The sequence below is a fragment of the Papaver somniferum genome, chromosome 10 (assembly GCF_003573695.1).
Source record: "Papaver somniferum cultivar HN1 chromosome 10, ASM357369v1, whole genome shotgun sequence".
Lineage (NCBI taxonomy): Eukaryota > Viridiplantae > Streptophyta > Magnoliopsida > Ranunculales > Papaveraceae > Papaver > Papaver somniferum.
In genome coordinates, this window is record NC_039367.1 from 151,575,338 (window position 1) to 151,588,879 (window position 13,542).

General features: G+C 37.5%; 1 long non-coding RNA gene across 1 annotated transcript; it reads left to right on the forward strand.

The window, feature by feature from the left end:
* The first annotated feature begins 11,767 nt into the window (after positions 1 to 11,767).
* Positions 11,768 to 12,284, forward strand: LOC113317910. Its single transcript, XR_003344122.1, has 2 exons — positions 11,768 to 11,797; positions 11,917 to 12,284. It is a non-coding gene; the product is annotated as an uncharacterized LOC113317910 (long non-coding RNA).
* Positions 12,285 to 13,542: the final 1,258 nt, after the last annotated feature.

Genomic DNA, 13,542 nt, shown 5'->3' on the forward strand with positions numbered 1-13,542 from the left:
AATGTTTTGATTTTTTGTATTTTGAAAGAGAAGTCTTAAGGTTGGTTTATGTGATGTAAGTTAAAGTTGAGGTTATCAGATGATAAACAAACAAAAAAAGAACACAGAAGCGTCAAATCGTAGTCGGACAATTAAAATTAAGAGACAGGTGTCGTACTAAGAGTGGCTGCAATAGAGGCACATAGAAAAATATGGGATAGAGGATTTGGAGCCTTTTCTCACCGACCATGTAAATAAATACCCAATGGGAAGTAATATTTCAGCCCCACAAACAAAAGGGTTGGTTAAAAATCGGAGTTTGGCGGTGACAAGGTCCACATCAGAGTTTGACACTGACAAGGTCCACACTCTCTCTTCTCGTTACAGCAGAAAGCGCGATAAAAAAACAAGCATATACCTAGCTCATAACATATTAAACAATCAAAGTTAATGCATTTTCAAAGTTTACAAGACTCTAAAACAAAGTTTACGAGACTGTAAAACAGTAAAGTGCGTAGTCCGTAGATGAGTTTAGAGTTTACTAGTTAGCGTGAATGAAGTCAGTAAAACTTTTTAGCAATATGAACTAATGTGAAAATGGTTATAGAAGATGGAAAAGGAATTCTCTGGAAATTGTAAAAAATAACAGTCAAAGTAGCTTGGAAAAATCTGGAAAATGTAAGAGTCAGAAATTGTATATCTAAGCTTAAACTTTCTCTACAATATTCTAGGATATGTGTTGACCGGTTTGAACAAGCCTATAAATAGGCACTTGTATTATTAGAAGACACTCACCAATCTCAGAGGACTACTTCAGGTGTTTAAGGTTGTACCTAATCCTCATTCTACTTGCATCCTAAAAGTTTGTGTCAAAGAGAGTTTATCACTGTAGGTTTTGGTTCGCCGTTTCTTGAAGTTTAGAGTGCTACTACATCAAGAAGAAAATCGTTATATCCTGGGAGACAGACATCGATAATCCGTAAGAACCAGTGCGGGGTGAATCTGTCTCAAGGCTAGAGGATATAATCCTTGCCTCGACTTTGGTATGTCTAAATGAATTTGCATTCTTCCTCTCTTTTTTCTTCTTCTCTGTTTGGTTCATTACAGTTTATACACAAATTTTTCAACACATACAAAAAACGAGTCCCAACTAATATTTGGTGACCATGACTCAGTGACAAAACAAAAAAAAAATCACCTCTTCTTCGTGTTCCTATCACTTCCTTTCTCCCCAAATAAACATCGTTGTTTGAGTGAAACTAGGCTTTCGATGTAACTATATACATCTCTACTACCAAACTTAGTCGTCTAGCACTTGAATTCTTCGATGCAGTTTTTTGGTTAATTAGCCCTTGGATTTGAAATCCTGGGTCTAAAAGACATGTAAAATATTGACAATGTTCTAATATCCTTGAACCTAAAAATATTGTTCTAATAACCAAAATTCCCAGGTACCATACATGCAAGTAGAGGAAACAGTTTGCTTGCCGGTAGTTACCATTGTGACACTACGGGAAAAATATACATCTACAACTGGAGATTTGCAACTTTTCGCTAAACATCGTAGAAAGTCATATGTTTTAAAACTGGTTTCAAAGGAAGAGTTGTCGTATATCATCACTGCCAACACTTAGAAAAAAGGGGTTGGACTAAGAAAACAAACGACAACTCCGTAAGAAAAAAAGTTGTAACGACATTTAGCTATAACAACTCTGTTCCATAAAGGTAGTGACTAAGCCTATCACAATTTTCACAAGAGTTGTTGAAGAACACCAACATATGATGATGAAATATAGTGTTAGAGGGGATATTCGAACATGAACCTACTGCATGGAAGTATGGCTCATCAACCATCCTTACAGTTCACAAGTTTTGTTTTTTTTTTTTTTTTAATAAAAACGTATAACAACACTTATAAGTGTTGTTGAAGTAAAAATATAGAATGTTTGGAAAAATGAGACTAGAAGAGAGATTCGAACATGAATCTACTGCATGGAAGTCTAGCTCATCAACCATCCTTACAGTTCACAAGTTTTGGTTGTTTTTTTTTCTTAATAAAAATGCATAACAACACTTATAAGTGTTGTTGAAGTAAAAATATAGAACGTTGGCAGAAATGAGGATGGGGGGATTTGATCCTCAGCCTCCTGCATGAAAGTCTACACCACTAACCATTCCTACACTATCACAAGTTCTGTCAAGTTTGTGGTTCTTTAATATACTAATTTTAAGACAACCCTTTATAAGAGTTGTGAAACAAAATATAATGTCCAAAAAAAATGCTCAGGTGACTAAGCCGCAAAATATTCTGAAGGAATCTTACTTGTAAATGGATGGATTCGTCATTCTTACCAAGTTTCCGACTTAAAGTAGTCCACTCACGGCCAGGTTTCGATCTCGGAGCCTGGTTTGTATACAATATGGAGAAATAGGGTTTGTTTAAGGTTTCGTAGAATATTCCGAAGGAATCTTACCTGTAAATTGATGGATTCGTCGTTCATACCAAGTTTCTGACTTAGAGTAGTCAACTCGCAGCCAGGTTTCGATCTCCGAGCCTGGTTTGCATGCAATATTCATAAATAGGGTTTTTTTTAAGGTTTCGTAGAATATTCCGAAAGAATATTATTTGTAAATGAATTGGTCGTTCGTAACAAGTTTCTGAGTTAGAGTAGTCCACTCCCGGCCAGGTTTCGATCTCGGAGCCTGGTATGCATACAATATGCAGAAATATGGTTTGTTTAAGGTTTCGTAGAATATTCCGAAGGAATATTATCTGTAAATGGATGAACTCGTCGTTCTTACCAAGTTTCTGACTTATAGTAGTCCACTCCCGGCCAGGTTTCGATCTCGGAGTCTGGTTTGCATACAATACGCAGAAATACGGTTTGTTTAAGGTTTCGTAGAATATGCCGAATGAATCTTACCTGTAAATAGATGGATTCGTCGTTCTTACCAAGTTTCTGACTTATAGTAGTCAACTCACGGCCAGGTTTCGATCTCGGATCCTGGTATGCATACAATATGCAGAAATAGGGTTGTTTAAGGTTTTGTAGAATATTCCGATGAAATCTTACCTGTAGATTGATGTATTCGTCGTTCTTACCAAGTTTCTGACTTAGTAGTCCACTCGCGGCCAGATTTCGATCTTGGATCCTGGTTTGCATCTAATATGCATAAATAGGGTTTGTTTAAGGTTTCGTAGAATATTCCAAAGGAATCTTACATGTAAATGGATGGATTCGTCGTTAGTACCACGTTTCTGACTTATAGTAGTCCACTCCTGGCCAGATTTCGATCTCGGAGCCTGATTTGCATACAATATGGAGAAATAGGGTTTGTTTAAGGTTTCTTAGAATATTCCAAAGGAATCTTACCTGTAAATGGATGGATTCGTTGTTCTTACCAAGTTTCTGACTTAGAGTAGTCAACTCACGGCCAGGTTTCGATCTCGGAGCCTTGTATGCATACAATATGTAGAAATAGGTTTGTTTAAGGTTTCGTAGAATATTTCGAAGGAATCTTACCTGTAAACCGATGGATTCGTCGTTCTTACCAAGTTTCTGACTTAGAGTAGTCCACTCGCTGCCAGGTTTCGATCTCGGAGTCTGGTTTGCATCCAATGTGCAGAAATATGGTTTGTTTAAGTTTTCGTAGAATATTCCGAAGGAATCTTACCTGTAAATGGATGGATTCGTCGTTCTTACCAAGTTTCTGACTTAGAGTAGTCCACTCCCAGCCAGGTTTCGATCTCGGATCCTGGTATGCATACAATATGCAGAAATAGGGTTTGTTTAAGGTTTCGTAGAATATTCCGATGGAATCTTACCTGTAGATCGATGGATTCGTCGTTGTTACCAAGTTTCTGACTTAGTAGTCCACTCGCGGCCAGATTTCGATCTTGGAGCCTGGTTTGCATCCAATATGCATAAATAGGGTTTGTTTAAGGTTTCGTAGAATATTCTGAAGGAATCTTACCTGTAAATGGATGGATTCGTCGTTCTTACCAAGTTTCTGACTTATAGTAGTCCACTCCCGTCCATATTTCGATCTCGGAGCCTGGTTTGCATACAATATGGAGAAATAGGTTTTGTTTAAGGTTTTTTAGAATATTCCAAAGGAATCTTACCTGTAAATGGATGGATTCGTCGTTCTTACCAAGTTTCTGACTTAGAGTAGTCAACTCACGACCAGGTTTCGATCTCGGAGCCTTGTATGCATACAATATGTAGAAATAGGTTTGTTTAAGGTTTCGTAGAATATTTCGAAGGAATCTTACCTGTAAACCGATGGATTCGTCGTTCTTACCAAGTTTCTGACTTAGAGTAGTCCACTCGCTGCCAGGTTTCGATCTCGGAGTCTGGTTTGCATCTAATGTGCAGAAATATGGTTTGTTTAAGTTTTCGTAGAATATTCCGAAGGAATCTTACCTGTAAATGGATGGATTCGTCGTTCTTACCAAGTTTCTGACTTAGAGTAGTCCACTCCCCATCCAGGTTTCGATCTCGGATCCTGGTATGCATACAATATGCAGAAATAGGGTTTGTTTAAGGTTTCGTAGAATATTCCGATGGAATCTTACCTGTAGATCGATGGATTCGTCGTTGTTACCAAGTTTCTGACTTAGTAGTCCACTAGCGGCCATATTTCGATCTTGGAGCCTGGTTTGCATCCAATATTCATAAATAGGGTTTGTTTAAGGTTTCGTAGAATATTCTGAAGGAATCTTACCTGTAAATGGATGGATTCGTCGTTCTTACCAAGTTTCTGACTTATAGTAGTCCACTCCCGGCCAGATTTCGATCTCGGAGCCTGGTTTGCATACAATATGGAGAAATAGGTTTTGTTTAAGGTTTCTTAGAATATTCCAAAGGAATCTTACCTGTAAATGGATGGATTCGTCGTTCTTACCAAGTTTCTGACTTAGAGTAGTTAACTCACGACCAGGTTTCGATCTTGGAGCCTTGTATGCATACAATATGTAGAAATAGGTTTGTTTAAGGTTTCGTAGAATATTCCGAAGGAATCTTACCTGTAAATGGATGGATTCGTCGTTCTTACCAAGTTTCTGACTTAGAGTAGTCCACTCGCTGCCAGATTTCGATCTCGGAGCCTAGTTTGCATACAATATGGAGAAATAGGGTTTGTTTAAGGTTTCGTAGAATATTCCGAAGGAATCTTACCTGTAAATGGATGGATTCGTCATTCTTACCAAGTTTCTGAGTTAGAGTAGTCAACTCACGGCCAGGTTTCGATCTCGGAGCCTTGTATGCATACAATATGTAGAAATAGGTTTGTTTAAGGTTTCGTAGAATATTCCGAAGGAATCTTACCTGTAAATCGATGGATTCGTCGTTCTTACCAAGTTTCTGACTTAGAGTAGTCCACTCGCTGCCAGGTTTCGATCTCGGAGTCTGGTTTGCATCCAATGTGCAGAAATATGGTTTGTTTAAGTTTTCGTAGAATATTCCGAAGGAATCTTACCTGTTAATGGATGGATTCGTCGTTCTTACCAAGTTTCTGACTTAGAGTAGTCCACTCGCTGCCAGGTTTCGATCTCGGAGTCTGGTTTGCATCCAATGTGCAGAAATAGGGTTTGTTTAAGGTTTCGTAGAATATTCCGATGGAATCTTACCTGTAAATGGATGGATTCATCGTTCTTACCAAGTTTTGTGTATGTTTAAGGTTTCGTAGAATATTTCCATGGAATCTTACCAGTAAATGGTTGGATTCATCGTTTTTGTGGAACTTCAGACTTCTTGTTCATAGTTTGTAAGTCGTTATACCAAACTTGAAGTTTGGATCGACACTGAGCTTCATATTCATCAATTTCGATGATGTATCATGCTAATTTTGAAGTCAGAACCCTCTCAGAGCTTCTTGGTTCATAGATTATAGTCCATTATACCAAGTTTGAAGTTCGAATCGACATTGAGCTTCATATTTATCGATTTTGATGATGTATCATGCTAAGTTTGAAGTCAGAACCCTCTCAGAGCTTATTGGTTCATAGTTTGTATGTCGTTATACCACATTTAAAGTTTGAATCGACATTGAGCTTCATATTTATCGATTTCGATGATATATCATGCTATTAATGTGAACTAAAGCTACTTCATGACATGTATGACTAGTCAAAATTATTTCATGACCTATGTAACTAGTCGAAATTCAAACCGAAAGCACAAAGAGAAAGCACAAAAGAACAAATAAACACACCAATTATCGGATTGATTTCTTATTTTTCAACTTTATTCTTATACATTTTTTGTATTTTTTTATATTAAAATGTCGATAAGAATGTGCTACATTTATTCATATATTTTTTTGATTTTTTTCGTATCGAAGGTTGATAATCAAACCGAATACATGAGCTCGTATTAGCACAAAATGAAACACATACTTCTCAATCCGCATGAGCATCCTAAATACAATCTCAACCGTCAAGATCTTTCCTTAATCCGTATGAGCATCTCAAATTCAATCTCAACCGTCCATCATTTTCATTCGGATTCACTCTTTCTTCTTTTCTTTTTTTTCCGAAGCATAACCCTCCTTCAACCACTCGAACCCAATTCCTATCTGTTTTTCTCTCAATCACCACCGCTGAAGAACACCTCTACTCCACAAATGACGGCGGCGCTCCATCACCACCGCTGCTCTTCTCTGGACCCCTCTTCTTCTTCATCATCTTCTCTCAATCTCTCTCTTTAACTCCCCCTTTCTCTCATCCGCAACAGTCAATAGTAGCAGCTCATCAAATCCAGATCTGAACCAAATTCTAATCAACCCCATCACTGATTCAAGTTACACAAAACCCCTTATTTCTTCTCGGTAACAATCAACAACAACAACTTCTCCATCTCTGATTAAGAATATCGGTACCTATTATCTCACCATCTCTAACCATAGAGAAATTCATCCCTAACCCAAGTTGCACCTTAAATCTATCGGATTTCAAAACAACGGATTGAAATCAAGACGAGATGTAAATCGTTGCTGCAGTTGTTGTTAAGAAGATGAGATGGATTCGAATTCAGAGAAGGAGATTTGGGATATGAGGTATCGAGAATGAATGGGTTTGTAATGAATTGGAAGGTGGGTTTGTGTTGGTGGTGATATAGATGGATTTTGTCAAAGAAATGAAGCTTAAATGAAGAGAAAAGAGAGGTGGCGTTGTTTCTGTTAATTGCAGATGAAGAAGATGATTAGGGAGAAGAAATGGAAGAGAAACAATGGATTAAGATGCTTATTTCTGTTGACTAAAGAATTCACGATTTGAGGTAGTTAGGGTTTCGATTAGGGTTTGAATTGATTCTGAAATCAGCAGTCAGGGACCGAAAGTGGTTGTATTTTATGATGTTTTGGGGCTTATTGAATCTCAGAAGAGATGAAGAACTGAAATAGATATGGTATCAGTTGGGTTCGATATTTACCATGGGTTTGAATAGATAAGATGGGGTATCAGTGGTTTGATGATCACCGGAAGCATACACTGATACCTCATCTTCTCATGATTCAATTGCAATGCTAGGGTTCAGCACAATAGTAATTGTGCTCTCAGTTATCCCTTGATGTAAGTTCGATTTTTTTTTCTTTTCTTTTAAAAGTTTATTATTGATTTTAGATGAACTGATTGATAATTGGATTTCTACTACTTCAATTTTTACAGGGGTTTGTACCTTCTGAGGCACCAATTGTCACAGGGGATTTATAAATGGGACCAAATCAAATAAGCTGAAGATGTGAAGTATGTGCTTGTGTGGTTTTTAGAAGTGCTGACCAAGGGTGTTTGATATCCAGCCTATAATTGCGCGACTTTAACGCAGGAACTGAGAAGGTTATGGTGAGTAGATCATTCATATGAATGAGATAAAACAGTTTGAATTTGGTAGATGGTAAACGATACCAGTTATAAATATAATGTCACTTCATATTTTACATTGTGGAATGAATTGAATTGTGAAATTTTCCATTCCCTGAATTTTCCTTAATAGGGCCAAGTGTGAAAGTGTGGGAACAATAGGAAGTATGCTTAAAGTACTTCCAAATATATGTTGGAAATCTTGAGATTATTACAAGTTGTCTCATGTTTTAGTCAAGTTACTGTGAGTTGTTGAAGATTTTATCCATCATTTAGAAGGGATTTACTTACCATCTTGTTCTGCCGCCATTTGTGAATCATGTTAAACTTGTATTTTGTATGGATATGCGTGGTTTCAACAATAATGGAGAGAGTGAAGGCACTGCCTGTTTTTTAATTGAATCGCAGTTGCTCTTTTCTACCCTGTCGTTTGTTGCTCCTCTCATATTGCTTGCCATGACTCTCTGAAATTGTCGCGTTTCATTCCATATTATCATGGTTGGTCTTAAAGCTGAACATGATCTTAATCGTATGACTATGATCTGCAAGAAACATGTGCAATAACCTGTGGTGGGAGATTTTTGCTAGCATAGTATTTTTGTCCTTCAATTAATTTGGTAATCACGTACTACTGACTGTTATCAAGACCAGTAGAAGTCCTCCGTTTGCCAAATGCTTCTTTGATTGATGATCATTGTATGAATTATGCAGAAAATAATTCCTCGTTGATACACTAATCTTTCTTGCATGTTTTGTATCGTAGGGTTATAGTTAACATCTCCAACAAAGTATATGTTGCTTCTGGTTTTTATATTTTTTGATTGTGCTCCAACTGTTGCATGTTCACTTGCAGGATGAAGAAACAACAAACTTTCAAGGGCAGGAAACTGGTGTTGATCAGTCCTCTCCTATCGAGGAGGGGCACCATGAGGTGATTTATTTCTCCAATGAAACTAGCTCTTTTATGCACTCACTAAACACACTTACTCATGGCAGAAATGCAATATCTTCTACTCCACAGGAAGAGTCAGAAATGTCGAACCCTGCAGGTGTCGTTTCAGTCCAACAGCATGATCAAACTAAACTTGATGCTGGAGCAGAGGGGCAGGGTCAGAGAGATGTAGAGTCAAATGAAGAACACGGCAATCATAGGAAGTCTTACCCAAACCATAGAGGAGGTGGCTATGGTGGTAGGAAGGGTGGTTATCCCAATGGCCGAGGAGGTCGAAACGGCAGAGGCGGAGGTGGTGGAGGGTACCAGAACGGGCGAAACCAGTATTACGAACAACCTGGAAACTATTATCCAAGAAACTACAACACAAGATGTGGTAGGGGGCAGTAGAGGTGGTAACGGTGGATACACTTCAAACAGTCACGGTTCAACTGCTTATGACAGCCATGCTCAGGCTGATTCACCAAGTTCGTAATCAGTGGGTAGTGCCAGTGGGTCTTCTTTTGGGTGGTAAAATTAATCAGACTAAAAGAGGAGTGGAGAAAGATTTACTTTTAACTTGATGATTATCTCAAAGATTTACTTTGAGATTTATTATGGAAAGTGGTGCCTAACTTTGAGGAGGGGAGAAAGATTTACTTGTTGTGTGTTTAGAAAACTTAACTTTTGTATCACTGCCATTTTTTTGAATGTACGAGGTTAACACTAGTAGGTTAACTTGAATGAATGTAAGTGTATTGCACTGGAAGGTTAATGTGAATGTGAAATACTTTCGGCAATCCAGTTTTAGCTATAATTTTTTTTTTCAAAATAGTTTTATGCACACAACTTCTAATAAAATTTGTAGTTACACATTCATTTACAGAAAACAGAAGTTGTTACTCCAAATATTACAACTGTTAAGGGTATTGTAAAAACAAATCTTGCAACATAAGTAGGAGTTGTTCAGTATAGTTGTACAACTCTAGGAAGTGTAATGATAGTAGTATTCACAATACTAATCGATGTTGTCTTCCAGTTTTCGACTACGAAACAGTTACTTTACAACATAAGTTTGTGTTGTCCAAGATAGATCGACAATTCATACAAGTGTTGTGCAAATATTATTCATAATACTGGTAATTGTTGTTGCATATGTTTCTACGATATGCTACTTATGTTGTCCACGATTGTTTTACAATACAAGCAAGAGTTGTGTTAGGTTATCAAAAAAAATCGAAAGAGAATCACAACATTGACAAACTATTGTCGAACCATGAATCACATCACCCTTTACAACACTTGTCAACCATTGTAGAAAAACTTGGACTTTCTACAGTACCCCGTTCCGCAATGGATGAAATGGAGTTGTCGTAGGGGTACTGCAACTCTTATCTTGTGTCGTCAATGATGATTTTTCCCGTAGTGTGAGTTTCAGTAATTATTTAGCAGTGAACCAAATAATATTTCCCATGTGTGCAACAGTACTCACAGACCTCACTCACGTACCTTTTCCGTTCTTCGAGGTGCCTGGTGTTTGGCCACTAGGAAAAAGATGGGTCTTTATAAGGCCTGGACTTTTTGGTGGGGTCTTTTTTATGGGCCACAGATTTATTATGGCCCGTATTGCAAGTTTTATCAAGTTTAGCCCGCCCGATAATTGACCTTCCTTTTTTGGGCACAAATTACAAATTAATAATCCCACATCGGTAGTTTAAAGATGGATAATTTGGTTTATAAGAAAAGATTTGCAAACATACTATTGCCAGTTGGTAAGACCTTGGAAAGCTTGATTTCTCTTGGAAAAAATTACCCCTAGGTCTGGTCTGGGCCATCCTCATCCACGCTACCGTACGTATACGGTCCGTGGTGCACTCGCATATGAGATGAACGTGAGTTACGGGTAGCATCTGTCTGGGGTGCACTCGACTCCAGTGCTACCTCAACATGGCTCAGGGGTCAGGGTGCCTTACTAACCAGTAATCGGGCAACACCAACACCAATCTTACCAATTGGTTTTTGTTTTTCCTCTCTCCGATATATCCCCACTTCAGCTATATAAAACTACTTCGGCACCGTCACTGTATATTAGAGACTCACCATTCCCAGAAGACCACTTCAGGTGCTTATGCTTAAATTTATTCCGACTCTTGTTTTGATGTTTAGTCCAAGATACCCAAACTCCATATTCTCGCATCATCCATGCTTTATCAAACAGTTCAAGAATTACACAAAGGCACCCTCCCATCTCTTTCAAGATTACATGCGGATGGAGGTGCATTGTTTTCTCCATTATTTCTCCTGGAAGTTGTATTTCTTTGAAGCTCTCATCACTAATTTTAAAAGAAACAATAACTTTGGGGGTTTTAGCTATCCAATGAACAGCTCCCTTGGAAAGCACCACATCTGAACTACCAAGATAATAAGGTTTAGTCAGAAGGGTTTTCCATGAATTCGATCAGTAGATGTACACTGAAAAACTAGGAGTATCCCGACAGGTTTTACCAGAAACTAACTTGTAATCGTCATTCTTGTAATCATAACAAAAATATACTGGCCAGTGGATTTTTCTTGCGTAGGGTGACACAGGTATCCTTTTATACTCATTGTGGTTGGATTCCAAAGACTATAGAATTCTGTAACACCCTCACAATGCAGTAAACAGACCAAGCCGTCGCAAGAACCCATGCATGATACCAAATATCTTTGCAGATTTAAACGGGTGATGCTTCACAAGAACAACAGAGTGAATCAGGTCTAGTGTATTAATGAATTCAGGTCTAGTGTATAAAACGAGAAAAATATTCAACTCCGCTCTCGATCTAACACCAAAGTGACCACTGACCAGACTGACATCTACCAAACTCTATTTCGAGCATCGTTGTTCTGAATCCGTTTTTGGTTCTAAAGTTAAACGTTGTAACTGAAGTGATCAACATAAGGCTGTCCGAGTGATAATAGTATTACTGCCCCACTGAAGAATCACTGCTTGTGTCGATTAATTAATGGCTGACTGGCACGCATAAGTAAGTCTCACGCGAAAGCTATGTACAATTTATGCCAAACTCATTTTCTTCATTGAAGACACTGTAATTACATATTTCTTTCACGTTGATCTTATGCTTCTTTGATCTTGTCGACGCAGTACAGAACCAATCAATTTGTAATGGAAGGAATATTTGGTGACCCAATGACACTCGTGCGTGCCTTGGTGCGTCAGATGACGGAAACTTAAATTTGAGATCGTCAGCTTAAATTTTCTGTGCAAGGTCCATGCATAGAAGCGCTAAGTACAAGTGAAGTCATTTTGGAGCAGTTACGATCAATCTTTGTTGTCTCCTCTTATCTTCTATATAGTGCCGAGTATATATGTAGTCCAATGTTTTTCCATAAGTCATTTTACATAAGTTTCTCGATGAACACAAAATATTTGGTGGTCTCATATTAACATTTGCTATGCGCATAGATTTACTCTTCTTTTCTAAGATTGCCCGTTGTCAGAGATTACTCGCACCTTCCTCTTTTCTAATTCTAAGTATTACTCTGTGTCCAAGCAGTTATTGCTTTTTTGTACCTCTGTGTATCCATTATCTAGAATGCTCCACTATGTTAAGGGTAGAAGTTGCTTGGAACTTGCCTTTACGTCGTTACTCAAGATGCAGGTATATGTGCTTTTTAGGCCAAAGAAAAGCTAAAACAGCTTAGATATACAAGGAGTTGAGAGATAGTTGAAATGTAACCCTTATGCTGCAAATCTTGAATCATACAGTATTGATTTGTACAGGTACTTACTTACGCAGCTCCATTTGGTTAGATCCCGAGCTGATAATCTGATAACAATATTCTCCAAAATTAGTTCCCCGGGAAGATATGGATGACAATAATCATCAATTTTAATCTTCTTCTTTTTGATACGCTCTTCATCGCAGATTATTAAACCTCTCAGATTCATCTTTTTGGCGTCAGTCTGCAGAGGAAAATAAAAATACAAAGATCAATTCAAAATACTATGCGTTTCACGAACATATTGGATCAAGTTCTCATTCTGGTTGACAACAATTTAAGTTGGATACAATTGAGTGAGAATAACAATTGAGTTTTGTTTCATAGAGTCGTATTTAATGTAGATACATAGTTACAGGTGTTTGTTTACAAAGAAAGCGAAATACAAAAGAGGAAGACGGGAGCTAAATACAACAATTTAATAGCTCATCATCGTCGTATATCTGGTTATTCATTGTAGGAATTACCTATAGGTACTATTATAGTGGTACTAGTTAGTGACAGGTCCACCGATTAAAGCTCAGTAACCGGAGGTCCATAGTTTTAGAGAAGAAAAAAATTGGACCCAAAATTTTATTCCCAGATCCTAGACATGTGTGAGACTATTGGTGTACATATTTATAATACCCAAATTAACCTGTAGTGCAATAAATATATAAACAAAGGATTTTATTTTTTCCAGATTTGTTTTTTCTTTTCTCTTTCCTCTCACTGCTGCTACTGGATTTTGATGAAATCCAATTCATTTTTTTCATCCTCTCTCGTTTGTGTATCATGAAAAGTTCTGGTGATGAATATTTTTATAAGGTCTTGATCGATTCACGAATCCAAGATCGATTCTGTTTATATGGAGCTTCTGGTAAGTTGATTTAATCATTAATTAGTTGATGTTTGATTATGTTTTCCGCTCTTCATGCTTAATTAGATATGATATTTTTTTTCATTTTGTTGGTATTTGATTTGTTTTTAGTTTGATTTTGTATATTAA